The 11,172-nt window shown below is 54.7% G+C and overlaps 1 long non-coding RNA gene across 1 annotated transcript; it reads right to left on the minus strand.

The window, feature by feature from the left end:
• Positions 1–3,091: 3,091 nt before the first annotated feature.
• LOC128312405 (uncharacterized) lies at positions 3,092–7,397 on the minus strand. Its single transcript, XR_008291712.1, has 2 exons — positions 4,984–7,397; positions 3,092–3,843 (listed from the first exon to the last, which is right to left on the minus strand). It is a non-coding gene; the product is annotated as an uncharacterized LOC128312405 (long non-coding RNA).
• Between the last annotated feature and the right edge of the window lie 3,775 nt (positions 7,398–11,172).

Raw genomic sequence — 11,172 nt, forward strand, 5'->3', positions numbered from 1 at the left:
CAGACAGTATGAATGTACTATTCTCCTTATCCCTGACACTGATGGACGAGGCGGCACCTGCTAAGAGCTTTCTGATGAGTCAGTACGTCCTTGCTTGGTGCCTCCGACATACATGGACTAACGCTGGACATAAAGCTATTCCATAAACTGCCTTCAAAATATCTCTTTAACTTTTTAAGATAACTACAGATTCACATGCGTTTGTAAGAAATAATACAGAGATCCCACACGCCCCTCACCCAGTTCTCCCTGGCAGTGGCATCGTGCAAAACTGCGGGACAATATCAAAACCAGGATGTTGACATTGATACGGTCAAGATCCAGAACATTCCCTTTGCCACCAAATCCCGCCTGCTGGCTCCTTCACAGCCACACCCTCTCCCACACTCGCCCCTCTTCCATGTTTTGCAACCACCCCTCTGTTCTCCATTCCTGTAATTTTGTCGTTGCGAGAACGTTACAGAACTGGAACCGTACAGGGTGCTGCCCTCGTGGGACGGGCTCTCTCTACTCCGTGATACTCTCTGGAGACTCATGCAGGCATTGTACACACGGCACTGAGGGGTGCTATCCCCCCACGGGTGTGCAGGCACCACGTTTCACTGAACCCTAAGTGGTAGAAGGACATCTGGCTTGTCCCCAAGGTCGGTTTGATTTGCTGACTGCAAATCAAGCTGCTATAAACACTCGTGTGCAGGTATTTGTGTGAACATAAGTCTTCGTTTCTCTCTGGGATGAATGCCCAGGAGTGCAGTCCCTGCAGTGTGTGGTAGCTGCCCGTTTAGGTTTTTGAGAAACTGCCCAGCCACTGTCCAGAGTGGCCCTACTCTTTTACATTCCCACCAGCGGCATATGAGGATTCCAGTTTCTCCACATCCTTCCCAGCATTTGGTATTGTCACTGTTTTTCTCTTTTTAGCTTTTCTGGAAGATGTGTAGGGGCAGTTCTTGACAATTTTAACTTACATTTCCCTAAAGAATAATCAAGTTGAACGGTGCTGTTTGCCACCTGTGTATCTTCTTTGGTGACATGTCACCACTTTTTTCCCATGTTCTAATGGGGTAGTTTGCTTTTTGACTGTTGAGTTTTGAGAGGTCTTTATATACATAAGATACTATTCCTTTGTCAGATATGTGCTTTGCAAACATTTGCTCCCACTGTACAGTTTCTCTTTTCATCCTCTTGACGGGCCCTTTCAGAGAGCAAAATTTTTCATTTTGATGAAGCCAAATTTGCCAGTTTTCCTTTAATCATGCTTTTGGTGTCAAATCTAAGAACCCTTTGCCTGGCCTAGATCCCAAAGATTTTTCTATTTTTTTCTGTTTCGTATTTTTTTTATTTTACACTTAAGTCCATAATTGATTTTAGTTAATTTCTGCGTAAAATGTGAGATTTAGTTCAATGTTCATTTTTTGCCTCTGGATGTCCAACTCTCCAGTACCGTTTGTTGAAAAAGCTATCTTTCTTCCTTTGAATTGTTCTTGCACCTTTGTCAAAAATCAGTTGGACATGTCTGTGGTCTTTTTCTGGGTCTCTATTCTGTTGCATTGATTTGTGTGACTTTTTCTTTGCCACTGTAATACAATCTTGATTATGGTTGCTCAGGTCATGATCTCACGGTTCGTGGGTTCAAGCCCCGCTTCGGGCTCTGTGCTGACAGCTCAGCGCCTGGAGCCTGCTTCGGAGTCTGTGTCTCCCTCTCTCTGTGCCCCTCCCCAACTCATTTTCTCTCTCTCTCTCTCTCTCTCTCTCTCTCTCTCTCTCTCTCTCAAAAATAAGCAAACATTAAAAATTTTTTAAATGAGCAAACATCCTGGAGTTTGGATGGCCCATGCTGGCCAGAGCAGGGTTAGGTGTAGAAAGGAATTTCCAGCCCAATCCTGAGTGCCAGAATTAAAGGATGGGGCTGGTTCCCAGCTTCCTTTCCCAAAGCCAGGAACAGGCCCTAAGGAAGCCAGTCGGTCTCAGTGGAAACACACCTCCTTTTCAGGGTCCTCCCTGAGCCCTGCCTTAAAGTGCTCCTTTAGCTAAAGAAGCATTGATCGCATATGTTCCTGGAAGGCACAGTGACATTTAGGGTCTCCCGAGAGCAATGTCAGCTCAGAGCCAGTGCCCAGTAGTCCCCAAAAGGTCTGTTTCCCTTTCCCCAATACCCAGTCTTGCTGGGAAAGGGCCATAGTCCCTTTGGGGAAGACTGGCAGAAAGATAAATGATACAAATTTCTGGCAGTGGGGCGGGGTCTTTCCTCAAGGGGACCCGGTCCCCCCTTCACTCAAGGGGCTCTGGGCCTCTGAGCCAACTCAAGTCTGGGATTGATGGGGCCTGAGACGCTGTGTCTACCTGCCCTCAGGTGACTAACCCCACTGGCTCCCCTCCAAGGAGAGGATTCTCGTTTGCCTGGCTTCCTCGAACTGTGACAGGAACAGAGAGGGACACAGGCAAGCCACACACACAGCCGCGTAGGGAAAGACCCTGCCCAGCTGAGGTGAGGAGACCAGGTCACCCCTCCCGGACCAGGCAAGGAGGAAAAACCACACAGGAGGAAAGCTGGCCCAGAGGAGGCAGCTCGGACGGAGACCTCCCTCCCTCTCCACCCCCAATCGCAGCCCTTTGCGGGAGGATCAGGCCGGTGAGAGGCCACTCGCCAGCCCAAAAAGGGAGACTTGAGGCTGGCCATGCCCACCAGGAAGGAGGGGGTGACCGCACCTCGGGTTCTCACAGTGCCCAGTCCTTACGCGGCTCTCCCACAGAACCAGCCCGGGGGTGGGGAAAACAGAGGCTCCCTTCCCAAGGGGGCAGGAGGGCTGTGGATGGCGCGCTGTGCCTGCCCTAACCCATACTCGCACTGACCCCCCAGCCCACTGCCCTGGGTCCGGAACAAGAGCCACCTGCTGAACCCAGACGTGGCTCACTGTGACTCAAGGACTCTCCTCCTTTGCTTTTGTTTAGTGTGCCTGTTCCCAGGGGAGGTGGGGGGGGGTGTGATTTTCTTTTTATCGGCCCCCTCTCTTTGCATTATAAATGTATGTTTTACAAACATCAGGAAACACAGAAAAAGAAAAAAAAAAAAACACTGATCATTTTACCACCCTCATAAAAACATAATGTAATATAAACTGCGTAACAGAAAGCCTAGAACACAAAAGAAAGAAGGAAAATCCGAAGATGAACGCAACTTAAGACAAATCCCCAGCTCTGGCATCCTTGCTGTCTGCCTTCTGGGGGCTGCATGGGGCTCACTGCCCAGTGCCCTGGCAGCTGCCCAACCTCCTCGTGCTCACGCCCAGTCCCTGGCTGTCACTAAGTCTCCATGGACCTGCCCGTGCTGGGAATTCCACAGTAAATGGAATTAGACAGCATGTGGTCTTTGTGGCTGAACTGCAGCATTTCTGTATCTCAACACAGGTAGACGGCACGTCCGGTCCACAGCAAGAACACCCGTCCCTTGTCCTTTCTTTCTTATAAAGCCTACGATCCTTCTGTCGGTGAACCCAATACTTGGTCATGTCCGGCCTGCTGGACCAACTGAAGACGTCGAGTGGGATCGGCCATCCGAAGCCATGGCGGGTCCCTCCACTAGAGGGTTTCCACCTTGGCACTCTCGACACTTGGGGTGACACCGTGTTATGGGTGGCCATCCACCATGGGATGTTTCACCGCGTCCCTGACCTGCGGCCACAGGTGCAGGAGCAAGGGCACTCTGTGGGGGGCAGCTGGGCACGGCACGAGGAGCCTGGGCACTGGGCTCAGACCAGCCAGGCTGGAATCTCGGCTCCTTAAAGGTCGGCTCACCCTCGTTCCCGATTTTACCCGAGGGGCCCACCTTTCCAAACGTGCACCTGCCTAGAACGACAGGAAAGAGAGCCAACGGCAGACTCAGATGCTCCACAAGGGCCCTGCTGGCACTTCCATTCCAGGCCCCCAACCTGGCCTTCACCCACCCGAGCTCCAGAAGGCGGCCCCACCCTCTGACAGTAGGGCCTGGCCCTTTCAGCACAAGCAAATTCAATCAGTGGAAGAAGCTTCCGCAGCAGAGGGACAGCTGTGACATTTGCAAGCCAAGCCCCTCCTGGCAGCCAGCCTCTAGGACTAGTTCCAGCCAAATGTGTTTCTTTTAGTTCTCAAAAGGCAAATAAATGGGTCAGAAGCCAACAAGGGGAACTGGAAGCTTCCTCTGGAGGGTAAGTTCCAAAGGAAAAAGTTAGAGGCTCGATTAAGGAAGATTTAATGAGTTAGAAAGAGATCAGAAAGAGGACAAACCCAGGGCATAAATCAAATATTAATCATCGTAAAGGCAAGGCTCACTAAGGCACAAATCAATAGCACTGGGCGGACTTGCAAACATCTGCCTCTCTGAAGAGCTTCCAGAAATCTGGGGCTAAAATGCAGGGGAGCAGGGATCCGGAGGAAGGAGAGAGTCTCCTGTAGCCAGGAGTCACGAGGCATCGCTGGAAACTAAGGGAACCCTGGGGGCCGTCTGCCGTCCCTTGGAGCTGGTCTTCCCCAAAGAGGCTGGGCCAGGAGCTCTGGGCAGGAGAGGCCCCTCTTCATCCCTCATTCTGCTCTAGACCTTCCTCTGGGCAGGGCCTTGTCCTAGGCAATGACATGCGTCATTTCAGCCTATCATTACTCTCTCGTGCCACCAAGAAGACAGAGGCAGGAAGAGGTGAAGTCCAGCAGAGGAGACAGAATTCCAAGCTGGGCCCTTTGGTTCAAATCCCTCCCTCCTTCCAGGCTCCATGCCGCCCCCACCCTGCCCAGGACAGCCTGCACCCCAGCTAGAGACGGCGGGCAGCACATCACTGTGCACAGCTGAAGGGAGGGAGCCTCCCCTCACTCACCCACGTCGACCCCATCCCAGTCTTGCTCTCCGAGCTCCCCATCCACCCGTCCTTGCTCAGGGCACCAACCCCTCACCCTCCAGGAAAGGCCTTGGTCATCTTCCAAGCAAGACAGAAGCAGAGGCTTATGGGGCGCACTCACCTTGCCTCGGCACTGACTGCTTCCAGGGAGCCAACCGTGCGTGCACCTGCTCCCTCTGCCAATCCTCAGGTCAGGCTGGAAGTGCTGGGACGCTGAGGCCCCTGGGACCGGCTCCCTCACCCCCTGGCTGCTGTATTAGGCTCCTGGATCGGCTGTAACAAAGTCCCACAAACTGGGGGTGTTTAAATAGCAGAACTCTATTCTTTCACCTTCTGGAGGCCAGGAGTCTGAAATCAAGGTGTGGGCAGGACCACGCTCTCTGCAGGCTCCAGGCGGGGGATCCCTCCTGCCTCTTCAGCTTCCCATAGCTCCAGGTGTTCCAATCTCTGCTCCAACCTCTGCGCTGTCTCCACATGGCCTTCTTCCCTCGTCCCTCTGTCTCTTTTCTTCTTTTTTAGGGACCCCAGTCATTAGATTAGGGTCCACCCAAACCCACTATGTCCTAGTCTCAACCCGATTTCATTGGCGAAGACTCTATTTCCAATACAGTCACACTGACGGATATCGGGTTAGGACTTCAGCATATCTTTTGGGGGACACAAGTCAACCCCTTCAGCTGGTGGAGCTCAGAAATGTGTTCTCCTGTGTGGACTGTGGACCAGCAGCATTTGCTTCAGCTGGGAGTTTGCTAGAGATGAGGAATTCACGCTGCCCCTGACCTGCTGGGCCAGGATCTGCACCTCACAAGCTCCAGACGCCCCAGGGGACTCAACCTCAACCCTACAGCCTTCCCAGGCCTGTCACGTCCCCTTCTCTGTGACACTTTCCACGGTTTGCTTCCCCATCAATCGTTCACACTCATGTCCTTGGCTCAATGTCTGCTGTGGGGACCCCAAAGGCAGGGGTCGAGGCCCACGGCTGTCTGCCCCAGAAATCTTGATCCTCTGTAGAAACCACAGCCCTTGGCTGCCAGCTCTCTCAGGACACAAACACTGGCCTGTGAACTCATCACACCCACGCAAGTGATGGAAGGAAGAGAGAGGCCAAGAGAAGAGGCTCGTTCAGGGTAGGCTCCCTCTGACCCTCAGCAGTAGGCGAGCTGCCTGCCTTTGGACACAGACACAGGGCCTTGAGAAAAGGAGAAAACAGCCGAGGGACAAGGACTTACACTGTCCACCAGAGAGCAGCCCACGCCCCTCTCCCCCCCAGGCACCTGGCCTTCTACAATCTCCACGTGGGCCAGCTCTGCCTCCCTGGCCCTCCCTAGACCTCACTGAACTAAGAGGGGAGGGGGCGGCATGGCTGAATGGAAGCAGAGAAAAGTGGGTTCCCCAGCCCCCACCTGGCCCCCGCTGACGGAGCAAGCCCACCCCAATTTTCTGATGGATGTTTTTGGAGATCAGATCACCTTTGCCAGCTGTGGCTTTGAACTCTCCTGGGCCAAGGAACAAACGTAGGAGTTTCTGATCTTCTCCAAACTGCTCAGAGTTTACCACATGGGGACAAGAATCTGGACTTATTTGCTTTCTTCAGAACACACCTCCAGCCTCTTTTAAAATTTCCCAAAGAACAGCTTGACCTGCGTGTTACAGGACTGTCTCTGTTCCCATCAAACAAGAACATCGCTTCTAAAGGGGAACAAGAAATCCAAAGGCTCCGTACAAAAGGTTTTCTCTCTGAGCTAACTTTAAGGTGGTCCAGCCCACTTCAAACTCTGGAAAGTTCACAGAGATCATTCAGGGAATGTTTTTAAGTGTCTGGAAATGCAATCTTGCTGGAGCGTCCAAGGCTTGGCTGCGGGACGTCCAGTCCCACCACGAAGTACCGCGGCAGAGGGGCTCTGCTCTGCAAATGCCCAGGGGCAGGAGGCAAAGGGCTCAGGCGGGCTCAGGCACATCCAGTGCCCACACACAAATTCCAGAGAAGGAAGGGAAGCTGAACTCAACTCCCAACGGCCAGGACGAGCACTCAACAAACACCTGAATGCCTCTGCTGGGCAGCAGGGGGCCGGGCCGGGGAGGCAGGGTTCACACATGTCCACAGCGCGAGGCTGGGCTCCCCGCTCGGGTCTCACTTTCAGTCTCGGTCTCTTCTCATCCGAAAGCAGGAAACATCCGAATATCTACCCCTTAGGGCGGTCGTGAGACTCATTAGTCACGATGCACCTGATGAGCTCAGCACAGAGCCTGGGAGCAATGACGGAACCCCGCACAGGGGTGCATGCGCTTTCACGACTGGGACGTCCGAAGCGGGGGGCTGTCCTTGAGGGGCCCAGAGCACCCCCTTTCTATCGGCCTCCCTCTCTCCGCTCCCCATTCCTCTAGGTTGGCTTCATTCTCAGGCAGTCTCTGCCCGCGCTGCAGCAGAAAGGCCGCCAACAGACCAGCCGTATTGTCTTCCGGCTCGTGATGAGAGAGAATCTGATTGGCCCTGCCCGGGTCATGTGCCCATCCGTAAGCCAATCGCCATGGCTCAGGGACAGGGCTCTGCAATTGGCCAGCCGAGGGCACGTGAGGCATTCTGGGCCGACGTCAGTTTGCGCTGTGGCCTCGCAGAGCAGGTGCTCGGTAAAAGTCCGTTAGTGCTTTGTGACTGCGCGGGCAGAGGGCGCGTGTGCAGGCCCACAGCCAGGCGTGCGGTCACGGCCGCAGCACCCAGCACTGAGCTGCTCAGAAGTCGTGGGCGGTGCCCAGTCCTGCCTCGCCCCCTGACATCGTGGGCTCCAGCAACCTCGACTCCCTGGCTTCGCACATCCTTCCCTCCTCCCCAGCAGGTGAATGTCCTCACACGCTCTGCCCTGGCCATGCCTGGGGACAGCAGTCTCTGCTGTTTGCCGTGAACACAGGTATGGGCTGCTGGGCAGCCTGGGGCTGGCTGGTGTGGCCAGGGATCTCGGGTCTGTGTGGAGGCTTCAGGTCAGGGGGACAGAACAGAGCCTGGGCCCTCACTGCCTGCCAGAACAGGACCTTGGGGCACTTCCCACAGCACCGTGCAGAATGCTAGGCACACAAGAGCCACAAGACCCCTGGGAGAAACTGGTCCTAGGCCAACAGTCCCGCCTGAGGGATAGACAGGGGACAAGGAGGAGGACCGACCACCTGCACTAAGCCCGGCAGGGATGTCCCAGAAGGAACACACATCTCTGGGTCAACAGCACCTGCCGCTCCAGCAGAAGAGACTCCACCAGCTCTGGGCGTCCACAGCCATACAGTTTCCTTGGCACCCGCAGTCAGGGTGCCCGTGCACATGCACAGACTTCAGTGCTCTGACCCGCACTCTTAGCCTCTATCAGAGGTGATGATGAGATCACTAATGTTCATGGAGCTGGGCTGTGAGAAGTGCTTTGAACTCACAAGCTCATTTAACTTTCATCTAATGGCTGTGATGCCCCCCTCCAACCTCCTTGCACCAAGAGGTGATGCAAGATACTCGCAGCCCCACAGTCTACAGACAGAGCCTGGAATTCAGTCCAGGCCTCTGACTTGAGAGCCCCTATCCTGGCCATGGCCCACTGCCCGCTGCCCAAGGCAGCCCAAGAAGGCAGCCAACAAGAAGGGGCTGGGAGACAGGCAGCTCTGTCCATGCAGAGGAGAGAAGAGCTGGTATTCCGGGTGAAGGATGCCTACAAGGTGGATGGGGTGTAGACTGCCCTGGCCAGCAACCCCCTAGAGGACAGAAAGAGCCACTCAGTGCAGCCCTGAGGAGGCAGACAGGGGAACTGGAGGGCTGAGGGCATGGGGGTGTCTCCACAGGCATTCAGAAGATCACTAGCACATTCTGGGTGCTCTTAACCTGCACTGGGGCTCATAAACCCCCAGAAAAATTTAGCCAGAATTCCATGTCTCTGTCCAGTGCACCTTTCTGAGAAAAAGTCCCAAGGAGTCCATGAACCCCACTCCTCAAGTTAAGAGCCAGCCCACATGCCACGTTCTACTCCACCCCATTTCCCTGTGGGGCACAGGAAGCCCTGGCCCTGCTCACCCCAAAGCTTGTTATCTTTGGCTGGGGGACACCTGACACTCTCCAAACCTGCTCCCTTCTCCGTGAGATCATCACGACTACGGTCCCCGCCTGGCAGATGGAGAAAATAGGGCTGAGCGGGCTGAGGACCTGGCCCAATCCATCAGCTTTTAAGTTGTGAGAAGGATCTGGTCCAGCTCGGTTCCACCCCCAGCCACTGGTCTGCACTACCCTGAGCGCTCAGAGACTCGGCCTGGACTTCTTTCATGCTGGCCCCGGCAGAGGCTGGGAGGCGAGGGGCAACCCCTCCCTTTCATGTGCCATTTCTGTTCTGCACATCAGTCACAGAAAGGAGGAGAGTTCACAGTGAGCATGAATCCAGCCGGTGAAGTTGCATGAACACCACCTCGGCAGCCCGTCTCCCCTCGGCCCTTCAGCCCTGCCAGGCAACAAGCCACTGAACACGATGTGAGGCTCACGCTTGAGTTGCGGAACATAGCCTCCGGTTTCAAAAAGGGCGTCTGGCATCAGATCTGTGGATTGCTTAACAGGATTAATCCCACTTGCAAGCACTCTGCTGCTGCTTTGTTCCTGGCAAGACGGGCCCCGGCAGGAAGGAGCAAAAGGGGCTTGAAGTCCAAGGCCCCAGCTGCTGTGTGTCCCCTTGGATGCTCCCTCCAACAAGCTTGCTGGGCTTATTACTGAGATGCTGTCAGGGGCCAGGGGGCTGCTGGAACAGAGGCCAGCAGGGACGGAGCTCCCCGGCTTCCTCCAGAAGGTCTCAGCCATTCAAGGTCTCGGCAGGCCACCCCCCACACCTGCATGCTACCCCCAGCCTATTCCGGTTTCTCCACAAAGCCCAAGACCCAGGGTCCAGTGGAGCTTCAGGAACACCTTGGGGACAGCTTCGAGCCTCAGATGCTACAGTAAATGTCGGGACCAGGCCGCCTGAGCTGGGGGACCTGCGTCCCAGCAGTAGAGGCCACATGGTGGTGTATACCCTGAAGACACAGACGCAGGAGCCAAATGGCCTGGGTTCAAATCCCACCTCTGCCACTTCTCTATCGGACGTTAGTCAAGCATCTTAGTCCGTCTGGGTCTCAGATTCATCATCTAGGAAACGGGAGGCTGGTGCTGATAACAAGGTCTGCATCCCGGGGCCCCTTGGGAGGGCTGGGGGTGTAGCCCAGGCCCAGCGCTCAGCACAGGGCCCGCCCCAGGAAGCGTGTGCAAGTGTTCTAATTCTTATAATTAGCGTGTGTTACACTATTATAATAATAAATGTTGTTACATTGTAATTATTACATATAATCATTATTATATGTTGCATTATAGCACAAATTATGTTATTATAATTATAATATATAATATTATTACTGCGTGACAGGCAGTAGGCTGCGCTCTTTACGTGAATTGCCATCCCGTTAAGTCCTGCCAGCCATTCTCTTGAGTCCGAAAGCATCTAGTCCATCGTACAGATGAAGAGCTGAGAAAGATCACGATTTGTCCACGGCCCCACGGCCAGCTCTCAGCGGGACTGGACCCCAGGCCTGGGCCATCAGGCTCCAGCCCACACCGACTCTGCCACCCAGGGCTGGAGAGCTCACACATCACAGAGTTGGCCAGGCACTGTGGATGACTGGCCCAAAGTTAGATGACAGGCAGACAGACACCTGGGCTCGGCGTTGGGGGCCGGGGTGGGGGAAGGAATATAGGCGTAGCGTGGCCAGACCGTCCCATTTTTCAAAAGAAGTACAGACTATGATTTTCTATTGCTGGCCAGTTGTTCAATATATTTTAAACACAGGATGACCCAAATACATGCATTATTGAAAACCTTCTACCAGCCAGACTCCCCCAGACTCAGCACGCAGCTCCCCCCTCCCCGCCCCGCCCCCAGCCTGGGATCCCTGTAGTAGGAGAGATAATCCAGAGGACCCTAATCCCTGCACAGGGCACATGGCTCTGTCACCCTGACCTTCCCTGGGGGCAGTGGGGGAGGGGCGTCCATCCCTAAAGGAAGCCCCATTTTTCCTGGTGGACGAGGCCGGAGAACGGGGTTTATGGCAGGAATGCGTGCCCTGCACCACGCTCCCCTGGGCTGCCTGCAGGAGCAGCGCCTGGCCCAGTATCACCCCCATGGGATACAAGAGCCAGCAAGGGAAGGGCAGGTGGGCAGTGGGCAGCAGCGATCCACCCAAGGGCAGGCAGCCGGAAGGGGCCAGCCCATCTGCCTTAGGTCGTGCTCAGTGCGCATTGGTCACATCCAAGCTCAGAGCTCTGGGAAAC

This window comes from Acinonyx jubatus, chromosome C1 (genome assembly GCF_027475565.1).
Source record: "Acinonyx jubatus isolate Ajub_Pintada_27869175 chromosome C1, VMU_Ajub_asm_v1.0, whole genome shotgun sequence".
In the NCBI taxonomy this organism is placed as follows: Eukaryota; Metazoa; Chordata; class Mammalia; order Carnivora; family Felidae; genus Acinonyx; species Acinonyx jubatus.